Raw genomic sequence first — 14300 nt, 5'->3', positions numbered from 1 at the left:
ATTCGGAGTCTGCCCCCATGCCAAACGGTCCTTTGCTCCAGTAACAGTATCCACTACTACTGCCATAAGCTCTAGTCTTCTCTCAGCTGTTACCAACGGGGTAATTCTATCAAAATCCCAACCTCCACCTTCCCCCACATATCTCTAACTGTTATATCTTCATATCCTTCTGGAAGCCCTGCAATCACTTCAGTCATGAGTGGTTGGCCTGCTATCCAACTATCCGTCCAGAACCTGATATTTCTCCCATTACCAGTGACCCAACTATGGCCCACAAGAACCACTTCTCTTATCCCCATCACCACACTTTTCCATGTTGACGAGCTAGAGCTACTCCCTACCATCCAATTTGTGTCCACACCGTACTTACTTCGTAAAACTTTGGCCCATAAGCTCTCAGTATCGTGTAACAGACGCCATCCCACTTTAGCTAACAAGGCTTTGTTCATATCTCTTGACACCCTGATCCCCAAACCTCCGGCCGCCTTGGGTTTGCATATTTTATCCCAGGAGACTAAGTGTTGTCCACTTTTCCACACAAAGCTCCTCGCTAGGATATCAAGCTTCTCCAGTATACCCACTGGCATGCTAATCGTACTCATCGTATGCACCGGGATTGATGACAGAACCGACTTTGTCAATGTTACCCTTCCTGCAAGGCTTAATGTTTGTTTCTTCCATCCTGCTAGCCGTGAAGCTACTTTCTCCAGTACCTCCCCAAAAGTATCTTTATTAATTCTTTTCTATAGTATCAGCATCCCCAAGTATTTTCCTAGCTCCTTTGTTGATGCAATACCACTTTCTCTGCTTATTCTCTCTTCTCTTCCTCTAGAGACATTATTAGAAAAGAAAATCTTCGATTTCTGGAGGCTTACTTTCTGACCAGAGGCTTTACAAAACTTCTCCAACACTTTCCTGATCACTCGAATCTGCGTCACCGATGCCTCTGCAAATAGGATTAGATCATCTAAGAAGCAAATGTGAGATAGCTGTGGACCACCTCTCGACAATCTTATCGGTTTCCATCTTTTATCCTCCACTGCTTTCTCAATCAATTGACATAATCTCTCCATGCATAAGACAAATAGGTACGGGGAGAGTGGATCACCTTGTCGTAGTCCTCTTGATGGCTTAAACGGCTCAGATTTCTTCCCATTCCACAAAATACACATTGATGGACCAGACACACATTCCATAATCCTCTTGACCCAATTCTCAGACAAACCAGCAGCCCTTAGTGTATCTTCTAGAAAATCCCAACGCAGCCTATCATATGCTTTCTCCAAATCTAGTTTCAACAGCATCCAACCCTTGCGGCCTTGCTTCTTTTTCATCGAATGAACAACTTCCTGAACCACAACAATGTTATCCGCACTCAATTTACCCGAGATGAAACTAGACTGGCAGGACCAATCAGTTTAGGCATAATACTCTTCAGTCTCCCTACCATGGCCTTCGTGATAGTTTTAAACAACACATTGCAGAGACTTATCGGTCGAAACTGAGTAATATACTCAGGTTTCGTCACTTTCGGAATTAGCACCACGAGTGCATCATTAGTATTCTCCGGCAACTTCCCCGTCTCAAAGAAAAGAAGGATAAACCTGATCACATATGCAGCAACTGTCTCCCAGCACCTCTGATAGAAAACTGGTTGAAACCCATCCGGACCTGGTGCCTTGAAGCTGCCCATAGCTCTCACCGCTTTCTCTACTTCCTCCGCAGAAAACGTTTTGTCAAGATCCATTTTCTCTTGTCTTGTAGGCCCCACGAATCTCCTCTCCAATAGCATTTGTATGTATGTATCCACGTCTTCCAGAGAATATAGTTTTCTGAAATAATCCACCGCTAGCTTCTCAAGGTCTTTTGCATCTGATACCCACTGAGTTTCATCTTTCTTTAGCATCTCCACTCGATTTCGCTTTCTCCTAATGATTGTCGACATATGAAAAAACTTGATATTTCTATCTCCATGCACACACCACTTCTCCCGTGACTTTTGGAACCAGAGCACTTCTTCTTGCTCGTGGACGATCTCAAGTTCTTTTAATAGCTCTCCCTCCTTTACCAAGATCTCATCAGAGAGGTCTTGCTCAATTTTGTCCTGTATCTCTGTAATCTCCATCAACAAGTCCTCTTTCCTTCTTTGGACATTTCTGAAAATTTCTCTGTTCCACTTTCGGAGTGTCACTTTCAACCTCTGCAAAGCCTCTCTTGTATCAATATCACGATCCCATGAAGCTGTTAGCAAGTCTTGAAACTCATTATGTTGAATATTTATCAAAGGTTCAAGAACATATGCTGGAGTCATAGATCAAAATTTGTCTTATTTTTGTATAACGTTGCTCCATTAAAAAAAAACATAGCTCCAAAAGCTAATAATATGGGGTTCTGAATATTTGTTGCTACCAACTGATTTTGAGTTATATTCTTTTATAAAATAACATTTAACCTTGTATTCATGTATCTTTCTCAAGAGAATCAAAGAATAAAACAAAGACAATATTTTAAACTGATCTTAATTGCTTTGATATTTGTTTTCTTAAGCATGAACGGTACATCATATCAGCACCTCCAGTGGAGGTTTTAGAGAATTTCATACGATGAGCAGACCTTCTGGTTGAGTGGTAGTAGACGGGCGTTGGATGCAAACACATTCCGGGTTCGATACTCCTGTGTTCTGTTCACCACGGCTGCAGATACGTCCGTATGAAAACTCGGAAGAGGGCCTGTCATGGGCTGCACCTCCCACCCGGGAGTTAAGTCTATATTTTTAATAGACCCGGGTTTAACCCTTTGTTTTTTCAAAAAAAAAAAAATCATATGATTTAAAAAAGAGAGAGGAAGAATGCAATTCTTTATCGGAATTTATACACACCCACTGACTTTCCAGCAAAAGTTCTCCACATTCAAAGACAAAGATATTAAAATTCCTATGATAACTTTTTTTAAGTTTTTGTCATAAAAATAGTTTTTAATTAGAAAAACGACCAAAAAAAGTTTTATCAAAAAGTAAAAAAATATTTATACCCTATGGTTAACTAATCTAGACTTATGGTTTAGAGTTAATGAGTGAGTTTTGAGGATAAGATTTCAAAATTTTAAAACTAAAAAATAAATATTAAAATTTTCAAAATAAAAAGCGCTATTTTGATCATTTTTCTTATTGAAAGCTATTTTTGTGACAAAAACTTAAAAAATGATATTTGAGAGAATTGCCCATGATTAAAACTAGAGAGAACAAAGAAACATTTTCATTTGAGAGCTTTTAAGAGCATGATTAAAATTGATATCTATCCAATATCTTAGCTTTATAATAATAAAAATATATCAAAAAGTAGGAGATAAGAATTCTAAATTGGAAAACCATTCTTTGCATGAAAACTTTCACAACATTATAAGAAATTTTTTTTCCAGGTGGTTTACTCTAATTGGTTCTATTTTTTTTGTTCAAATTTTGAAAAAATCGTAAATATATTAATATTTTATTTGTTAAGAAGCTCTTGAGAGTTTCTCGCTGATAAAGATGCTCTAAGAACATATTGAGAATTTCAACTCACAGAATTAAAACATCACACTATTTACATTTGAATTAATTTTACAAAATTAAAACATAACTGAGTAACTATAATATTAATTTTTTTTCTATGAGAAATCCTTAAAAATTCCAATCGATAGCGTTGCTCTTAAATTTTTTTAAAAAACATTAATGGTTTAACCAAATTATAAGAAAATATTAATATTTTACTTTTTCTTTACCCATTTGAAATTCTTGAATGTGACGTTTTTCAAAGGTAATATCTCACAAATTATAAGAATATGTAATGGTGAGTTGTGAGAGTCTCTCATTTGAAAAACCCTCGCATGGGTTTCTCAATTTTATTGAAAAATTTCTATTTATGTTTTTTTTGTCAGTTTCTCCATTTATGTATTCACTAGTATTTTGGTCCATGCTATGCATGAGCATAGTTGTTTTTCCACTCTAAATTTGAGTTGAACACAAATATTGAATGTAATCTACGTTATAATGAGACACTTTGCTCACTACTCAGCGCGTCACGTTAGCGTTTTGTGGGTCTCACTTTTAAAAAGTGTGAAAAGTATCAAGTCCATGGTTCAAACTCAGGTTATTGAGATATAAATACAAACATTTATACCACTACACTAAAGGATACTTTGTACATTGATGGTCGAAACTAATATATATTTATGAAGGTCGGAAGCCCTTTCTTTCTTTGGCTTCCTCTGAGGGCCGGGCCTACAAGTGTATTATGTGTTTCATTTTTAAATGAGATTCATCACGTTATATGAAAAAAAGTTCAAGTTTGCAACCATTATAGTTTTCCCATATTGTAAACTATCGTCGTTTAACATGAGTTATGGTTCTTTTCATCATTGTCTCAGACAAGTCTGAGTTACAGAGTTGCATTGTGTGTCTGTTCGTAATCTATTTTTTCACCGGTGAACTCTTCATCTCCCTATCTTAAATCGCTTAATCATAAATGTTCCTGATTTGTAGCCTCTCTGTAAACCAATCTTTGTCGAACCCAATCTGCATCTCCACAAAACTCATTGATTTCTCTTAGCTTTAATTATCTTCTAGAAAATGTCTCTCTCTGCCTCTCCAGTTCCTCAAACTGGTGTCTTTCGTTCAATCTTCGAGTCTCTTCGTCTTGGTCGTAGTAGTCAGAGTATAGCCTCTGGCCTCCTCCGCTTCTGGATTTCCCTAAACTTCAAGAACGAAAGTGAGTTTATGGGAATCACGGTTTTCTTTCTTGATGAAAAGGTAAGTTAATCTTCGATCTATCACACTTATTTAACATAATTGTTTTTATTTGATTTCCTGATTCTTTGTTGAATAATATTATTTGCAGATTCCGTGATTCATGGATTTATTTCCGCCGGATGTGCTAATCATTACATGCCATCTTTGAAAGCCGGTTCCATTGTGGTTGATCCATTCCTCATTCGTTTCATCTCACCAACTATTATTGATGAAGTCATCACAGGTGCTCCTGAGATCAATCTCCAGTCATGATTAGACTGTTCGACAATCTCCAAGTGATTTCGAACATAAACCTAGAACTCCCAGGTATATTATCATATTGCATCTGGGTTTATATTATGTTTCGATATCATAACTGATATCTAAACTCGCAGATGTGGTTGGGCAAATCCGTTTTGTCCAGGGCTCTGACCTCACCAAAGAAACAACTCGAATTGTTATCCGTCTCCTCATTGATCCGTAAGAAACAATCAACACACAGTTCCTTTATATTACTGTCTATATTGTGCTCAAAAATATTTCCTCCCCAAGATCTGTGGTTGTTTATTTATCTTTCTCACTTATCAAACTAATTTTACACAAACCTTTATTTTACAGCTTAAAAGGAACCACAACAACTCAAACAATCAAAACACCAAAAACTAGAATCCTAAAAAAGACGAATCATTAATGATCACATCTCTTGTTTGTCTAATCTTACAAATAAGCTCCAAAACAAATATACCAAACCAATCACCTCAACTAAAAATCAACGAAACATACAACGAGTCAGCTAAACAAATACAAACTACACGGCCAGCTATTTAAAAATTTACAAACTTACTTTCGCAAATGCTTACGAAAAAGACAATGACGACAATCAAGATCAGTGAAACTAGCTAAACAAAAAAGCAGAGTAATTTACGAACTATGATAAATACAAATAACAATGATTTTTGTTTACATATTACCCATCAAATAAAAGATAAACAAACATAGCCACACTAGGAGATACAAGACAATTCCGACAGATACAAAAGCGACAACAACATCTCCACCTACTCACTCCTCTTATGAAAATAGCTTACATGTCCAATGTCAACAGGCCAATGCTATTGTCTTCTTATAAGCAATACATAAATTCGTTTAAAATCCTTTAAAGCCCAAATACTCAGAATTTTAATATAGTTATTTCTACAAGTCTTCAGGTATTTGTTTTAAATGTCCGGTAAAAGCAACTTGTTAAAAATAAAAAAAACATGATAAAGTTAATAAAAATTATTACTTAATATACACAGCTTACACAACTAAATTGGAGAAAAAAATATCCAGAAACAAAATGTACTCTTAACAAACTTAATATAATTTATGCATTCTCAACAGTACAAGGAACAAATTAAAAAGACAAACAAACAGTAAGTCTCAGTGACACATCAAACAACACCACAAACTATATCAATCACATTACTAACGCAGTTTAGTTCTTCATAAGTGGAGAACAATGCATACACAGTTCATCATCACAACTCTAACCCTATAACAATAAAAAAACTTAAAAAACAATGATCAACTCAAAACACAAAATTCACAATTACAATAAGCTTAGCAAATATTGAGATTAAACAACAACTCTATCCATAACCTCGGGACAATGACCCTAGCATTATTAATTATGAACAAAACATTGATATTATAAATGGTTATGTATCAAACTGTGAAAATGGTAAATTTTGAATAATAAATTATGTTACAGTACAACTTGCAACAGACCACGGAAAAACAAAGCAGGCATGTTTATTAAGTATAACAAATTCATAAAAAGTATAATGTTAAATAACTAGGTGATTTTTCCGTGCTTATGCACGGGTATAAATATTTATAAAGTAAATATATTATAATAATTGATTGCTACTTATTTTTAATTTTAAATTAATTTATAATTTATATTTATCGTTTATATTAATAATATTATATTACTTTAATTATACATATGATTTTATATATATTATATCTATTCGGTTTTGTTGTTTTTCAGTCGATTTAGTTATCATTTAGGTAAATTAGATTGCATATATAAATTCAACTGTAATATTTTTATTCTTACATTAAAATTTTGATTAATTTCTTATTTAGGTGGTTGTTATCTTAGATATGTAAATATATTTTATGAAGATTATGTATAACTTAAAATATATTGTGTTTAGAATGAAATAAAAAAAATAAGCTAATGTGTCTGATTCTAAATTACATAAATTAATATAATGAATCGATAATATTCTGAAGTCTCATGAATATATATAAATTTTACAAAAGAACTAAATTATAATAGTTGGTTAATATTTTATTTTCATTTTTAATATGTTTTGAGTTGATTTATATATATTCTTTCAAATTGAAAATGAAGTATAATTTTTTTATATTATAATTAAGTCAAATGTGCATGTATTTATATAATATTTATCAAATTATATGTTAATATTTTTTAAAAAAATATTAGAAAATAAAGCGATGATCAATATGAAGTTACATCCGTAAGTAGCTGATACATTTTTGAAATTTATTTTAAATAATCTTAAAAATGAAAATTCAGAATTGCTTTGGTATTTTGATTATGGTTCTATTAAATTCCACAAAAATAAAAACATAAAATTTAAAAGCATATTTAATATTAAGAAAAAATAACTTTAATATTGATAAAATATAATATATCTATCCCATTAAATTATTTTGTAACTGTTTGATTAAACGATGTTTATTTTAAATTTTTTTTTTTAGTTTTTTTTTTAATATCTCTTAAAAATAAGCAGTAAAAAAAATATGATTATATTTAAAAATAATATTATATAAGTAAAATATAATTTATCGATATTTGTTTGATGTAATTGAAAGATATTATATTCAATTAAATTTATGAAACTCTTAAAAATAAGCAGTAAAAAGATTGTGATTGTATTTAAAAATAATATTATATAAGTAAAATATAAATTTTCGATATTTTTTTGCTGTAATTAAAAGATATTATAGTCAACTAAATTTATGAAAATAAATAAAACATTTCAATATTACTAATTATAAAATATTTTTAGACAATTAAACATATATCCGTTTATGTTACTTAATTATTATGTGTAATCGTCTAAGAAAATATATAGGTATATAAAAATATTTTATTACTTTGAATTTTTTTGTATTGTTTAAATTATATTTTAAAAGAAATAATATTTATGTTTCTAATATCAAGATTATATGTATAAATTGTTTTTAATGAAATCACGTTATATAGAAATTTATAATTTTCATCTAAGAAAATATAAATATAAAGAAAGTATTTTATTAGTTCAAAATTATATTTTATGTTATTTGAAAATATTTTTTAAATTTAATATTACTATTTTGTGAACTTTCCTTTTTTCTTATGAAATCATATTATATATACATATATTTTCGTTTTTCAATTTTTTTTTTTTAACTTTATAAAAAAGTTTCCTTTATATTATATGTGTATATTTTTGGAATTTTTTTACAAGGAAATTAAATTATTATTTTATATGTAAGTTAATTCATTAAAAGTATCAGTGTAATCAACCACCGTGAGATCGACACATAAGAAACTGACTTCTCAGATAATATTAGAGAGATATAACTATCCATAAATAATGATAAACAATTTTATATAAAGAAAACGTGAATATTTATTTTTTAATTTTTATATGATCATACATATTTGTTATTAAAAAGGTCACAGCGTGACATAACCAATCACAATCATATGCATTTGTTCACTTTTATTTTCAGATGAAATGAAAAATTCACTCTGTGACTCAAAACAACAAACAACAATTTTGATTGACGTGTTGATCTCCTTCTTTTAAAAGAAATGGAGCTATAAAAACATGCTTGAGATGGATGAAAGATCAAAGAGATAAAATAAAACAACTATAAATAACCTGGCTCGAAAACAACGTGGAGACTCCAGTAACCACTGATAGCTTCCACGGTGTTCATCATAATCCTCATTGATGTCTGCAAATTCTGAAATAAAATTAATTAATATAAATATGTAATCAGAATTCAATATAAAAGAGATGTAAACAATACTTGCATCTAAATGTTCGATGAACCTAAATATTTATAAAATAGAAGAAATGATCTATCAAACAATCCCCAAAATTTTAATAGACATTCTGGGCATTGCGAATTGTAAGAAAGTGTGGAGATAGTGGAAAATAAACAGTTGTATTCGGTTGTTTTAAAATACGTTTGTGAAAGCAATTTTCTTTTACAAAAATGTTTAATTTTTAAAAAGAAAACACGTGTCAATCACACAATTGCTAACTGTCTTTTGTTTTATTGTACAAAAGATATAAATTTTGAGAGAGAAACCCTTATTCTTGACGGTTTGTTTTTTTTTTTAACACTGGTTGTATTTCATAACCTGAAGTTTAGAAAGAACAAACTACCTCTCTAACAACACACACCTCGTAAACAGAGGATTAGGAGGAACATGTTACCAAAATAAAAAGAAGAAAAAAGCAGAAAATAAAAAACACCAGTAGGTGCCCAAACAAAGCATGAATAAAGGAAACATGCTAGAGGCTTGTCATCCATCGGAGAACCTGCATCAGCCAGTCATGGAGACTCCATTGACAGCCTCTGTACGGATAGTGGATTACTAGCCGGTGGGGACCCAAGTCGCCAGATAAGATTGGTAGCGATGAACCCGCGTAACGCTGATAGCAATGCTCGTAGCAACACCATTCTTATCCGGAGACACATGCTCTAAACTTAAACAGTTTTTTTCTTAAATAAAAAAATTATATAATGTTACACGATAAGAGATAAAGAAAACTATGAGTAAAAAATAGAGATTTCTCATTTGAAAGACTTCAGGAAAATATGAGAAAATGGTACAATAGTTGTAAAGTTATTATTGGTCTGATTTTTATTGTATTTAATCGTAGTAAAAAAATATTAATTTTATCTCAAAGACTCTTGCTAGAATTTTTGTTGATGAGGATGGTCCAATAATATATATCGGAAACAACCTCTTTTGTGTTATGAACCAGATTGTGGATGACTCATAACCAAGAGATTATGATTTGTAATCTTTCTATTTATCTATGACGGTGTAATGTCCTATATAAGGAACCTCTATGTTATGAATAAAGATAGACTTTTCCGTTACTTTCACAACACGTTATCAGCACGATTGATCTCTAAAACCCTAAGCTAAAATATCGACCATAAACCCTAAATCTCTCTCCATTGTTAAAACCCTAATCTCTATCGATCACCTCTATTTGATCATGACCCTGATCTGTATTCGACCACTGATCTCAACAAGATCGATCTGTGGACTGATATCTGCAAGTTTCAGTACGCCTCAACTATTCCAGATTGTACGATCAGCATGTTCCAGTCCGTGATCAAACTGTTCCAGATCTACGAGTTCTTTGACTGCAAGTACCAGCTCGCGTACCAACGATCCCGATCAGCTCAACCTAAGCTAAGACTGCAAGGAAACAGTTTGGACCAGTCCGCGTAAAGGTTCCAGTTTGTACCAGTCCACGTAAGCTCATTCTCTTGGTGGTCCATTCAACCCATCAAAGGTTTAAGATATACCTAAAATCTAAATACCCAGAATCGAATGAACTAATGTTCAAAGTGAAACCCTAAAATCTGTAAATCCTAAATTACGTGTGCATGGATTGTTTTATTTGATTGATTGAATGTTTCTTTGAGGTTTAAATCCGTGTGAGTTAGGATTGATAGTTTTTATAACCCGATTGAATGATTTGAGGTTTAATATTGCATGTTAGAATCTGTTATACTATAAACCCTAATTCAAATTGATAAACCCTAAAATAGAATCCATGTATTGCATAATCCGAATTGAATGTTTTGAGGTTTCATATTATACTAGGTTGATAGTTTCATGATATAATCAACTGCTCTGAGGTTTAAGATTATTTTCTAGAAGCTGGTTGATTGATAAAACCCTAATTTCGAATTGAAACCCTAAACCCTAATTTGCGTATTCCTAAAATCAGATTGCTTGATTCCATCTTGCTAATATCAGCCTTGAAACTGATTGTTTTGGTTTTTCATGATTGAAACCCTATTTTTGGATCGAAACCCTAAATTGTGTAATGCTTGAATCCGTTTAATTATTGATCCAATTGCTAGTCTTGATAAAACCCAATTGAATCTGATTGTTAGTCTAGCTAAATCTCATACCTGAAACTGATTGATTAATTGCTAAACCTTGATTGAATGTTTTAATATTATCCTTGCACATATAGAATCCGATTGCTAAGATTGAGTGCATCATAGCTACTTGGCTGTGTGGCCAGTTTGCCCTATTTGATTGGAGGAATCCTAGAATCCATGACTATAAGTCTGTTGATGAGTTTATTGCTAGCTGGGCAAAATAATGAATTATTGATGAGAAACAGTGAATTGAGACCTCCTGGATTAACCCCATTACCTGATACCAATAAGGCCACGTAAAAAAAGGTAACCACGTCCAGAATGATAGACCACACGTCCAGAATGATAGACCACACGGCCATGGCCGTGGAGGGTGGAAAGGACGTGGCCATGGCCACTATAATACATTTGGCCGTGGGAATCACTATGGCAGAGGCTGTGGGTATCACAACCCAATTTGAGCCATGGTCAAGGTAGTGGCTGTGGTATATCCTTTAAACCACAAAGCTCGACCAAATCAGTGTGCCATAGATGTGGAATGGGGAACCATTGGGCTAAGATATGAAGGACTCCCAAACATTTTTGTGACCTCAATCAAAGAGAGTCTGAAAGGGAGGAATCCAGAAACCCACTTGGTCTGTAAAGATGGTAAAAATAATTTCGAACATGATCAAGATGATCTTATGGAATATGAGACTTATGATTTCCTAAAAGAATCAAGTTGATAATCTGATTTCGACATCAAACTTGTGTGATTGCTTTGCTTGTATGCTTTCTCTGATTTTTATCTCCTTGAATTTATTTCTATTACATTATCTGCTTAGATTAAATGAATGAATGATTTTTCTATATGAGTACAATGAAAAACGCCAATATGAGTTCTAAAGCAGGTATCGCCAGTCTGAAAGAAGACTATGGCTAGGCTAATATATTATTGCCTAAGGGTATGCATCTAGAAATCAATGATTCCTTATATTCACCCAGCTCTAAGAGCAAGAGCAGCCTATTGAGTTTTAAAGTTATAAGAATGAATGGTTTCCATATTGAAACAATGTGCTAGGAAACAAAGAGTTCCTTCAGATATATGTATAAAATCGCCCAAGGCCATAATAGTTCCTAAAGACTATACCTGCATTCTCTACTGACCTAGAATATGCATAGATCAGTATGATAGAGGCTAAAAGCCTGCGAAAATATACACTTTATGGCACAAACGGATTGGCCATCCTGGTCGAAACATGATGCGAAAATTGATATTCAAAAGGCACACATTAAAAGATAAGAAGAGTTATCCCAAAGAATCTCACGTGTGTAGCATGTACACAAGGGAAACTCATTAGGCCATCACCAGTAAAACGGCTACGAGCCCCTTTTTCATAATAAAGACTATATGTCTAGATAATACTGGTGAATACATGTCCCAAGCGTTTAAATGATTTTGGTATGTCCATGGGGGTAAGTGAGGACAATTCTGTGATACATGTCTATACCAAGAACGGCTTGGCCGAAATCTTTTAAAACGCAAATAGCTGATTGATAGACAATAACTTATGAGGTCATAACTCCCATTCACAGCTTGGGCCACACGAAATTTACATGCACCTAAGTTAATACGCTTCAGGCCATTTAGTGAGCATAGATATCCCCTATCACAATTATTAACGGGTCAAGAGCCAGACATACCCCATCATAAGACATTTGGATGTGCTGTCTATGTACTAATTGCTCCACCACAGAGAACTAAGATGAGACCTCAAAAGGAGGATGTGGATATATGTTGGATATGATTCTCCCACAATAATAAAGTACCTTGAGCAAACTATGAGTGATTATATTTGAGGCCAAGTACACGGATTATTTTAAGATCAGGAGGAGAAAAATAATAAAGCTGGTAAAAGAAAGGTAAAAGAAATAGAATGGAATCAACCATCAATGTCTTGGCAAGATCCTCGGACTAAAGAACGTGAAATAGACGTCCAAAGATTATACAATTACAAAGCTAGCTAATTAAATGCCAGACACATTTGCTGACCCGAAAAAGAATGAATAAGTCATATATAAATCAGCTTGTAAAGCACCAACGAATTTGATGTCCAAGAAAAGACACAGTCAAGTTGCTACAGAGTCTAGACAACGTATGAAACGTGGTAGACCAATAGGTTCCAAAAGATAAGAATCCTCGGAAATGATTTATTTGCATACAAGGTAGCACTTGAATTTATGAATATAAGCGAGGATCATGAACCCACGTCAATATAAGAGTGCGCACTAGTAGAACAGATTGGATTGAATGAAAACGTGTAGTTAAATAGTTTAAAGAAGAAAGACGTATTTGGCCATATGATTAAGACGCCATATGATGTTAAAACCAGTCGATATAAATGGGTCTTGTGAGGAATAGAAATCGTGAGATATAAAGCTGATGTTGCACAAGGATTCTCACAAAGACTTGTAATGGATCATGAGGAGACTACTCCCATGTGGTGGATGCAAATACTTTTAGATTTCTCATAAGTCTGGTTATATAAGAGAGAAAATTAGATTTCAAATGTAATATTTAATATTTAAAACTAATTAATTTTGATGTTTGACCAAAAAAAAATCCAAAGTTTTTTTATTATCAAAACTAGTTTCAAATCATAAGAGAAACTCCAATGGAAATATCTAAGAGAGTATTTCAATATTTAAGAAAGCAAAAAATTAAAATAAAACATGAGAACCTCTTTAGAAATTCGATTGCCATGTATTGCTTTGGAAATTATCTTATTTTTTCTAAATAATTAAAATTTAATTATCTAATGATATGATATTAAAATATTATTGTTTTGAAAGTGAGAACCCACAGATTGAGAAATTCATGAATGAGGTTGTTGTATGGGAGTTTCTCCTTTTATCTTACCCAAATCGTTTTCAGTTAACACTCGAACAAATGCAGCTCTCTAGACCGAGGATCAATATATTTGACCCATCGGCTAGGAAGCCTATTCTAATCCTCTTTGTCGGGTAATAAAAACTCATGTCACGACATGCATGTCACCGAGCCGGTGTGGACGGCCATGACGAATTGACGTTGAGTCCCACAGTGGTTTCGATTGGATCTCCATGTGTCCAAGTCTTGACGATAAGCGTCGTGTTTTTTTTTTTATAAGTATGTGAATTTTCATTAGCAAGTAATGACACAAAGTGATACAATCAGTTTTGATGAAATCAAATCCTAATGCATATAAACATGCTGAACACAGCAAATTAGTCTGAGAGGACCACAAAAAAAAAGGATAAAAAAGATCCTCACAAACACGAGAAGTTTAATCAATATCTGATGGAT

Source organism: Brassica oleracea, chromosome C4 (assembly GCF_000695525.1).
Source record: "Brassica oleracea var. oleracea cultivar TO1000 chromosome C4, BOL, whole genome shotgun sequence".
Lineage (NCBI taxonomy): Eukaryota > Viridiplantae > Streptophyta > Magnoliopsida > Brassicales > Brassicaceae > Brassica > Brassica oleracea.
Note: the sequence above shows the minus strand (reverse complement) of the source record.